This window comes from Alligator sinensis, unplaced genomic scaffold (assembly GCF_000455745.1).
Source record: "Alligator sinensis unplaced genomic scaffold, ASM45574v1 scaffold466_1, whole genome shotgun sequence".
In the NCBI taxonomy this organism is placed as follows: domain Eukaryota; kingdom Metazoa; phylum Chordata; order Crocodylia; family Alligatoridae; genus Alligator; species Alligator sinensis.
In genome coordinates this window covers 56,407-56,613 of record NW_005842406.1, presented here as the reverse complement: position 1 = coordinate 56,613, position 207 = coordinate 56,407, and the positions used below count along the sequence as shown (strand labels likewise).

General features: G+C 42.5%; 1 protein-coding gene across 1 annotated transcript in view; it reads right to left on the bottom strand.

Annotated features, from left to right (window-relative positions):
- The window catches only part of BST1 (bone marrow stromal cell antigen 1), a 105,518-nt gene that overhangs the window by 68,871 nt on the left and 36,440 nt on the right, over positions 1–207 (bottom strand). The window lies entirely within an intron of this gene.

The window sequence follows — 207 nt, the reverse complement described above, 5'->3', positions numbered from 1 at the left end:
CTCTTTCCATTTTCTCATTTTCCCCGAATCAATAGAGAACTCTGATCGCTGAGGCCTAGAGCATCCCCTGAAATTCTAGAGTTAGTTGGATGCGGGTGTTCAAAAATACTGAGTGCATCTACACTTGCAATTAGTGTGAAGCAATAAACTTCAGAGCAGTTTGAGTCAGAGTAAACTACTCCCAGGTACAATGTCTAGACATGTGCC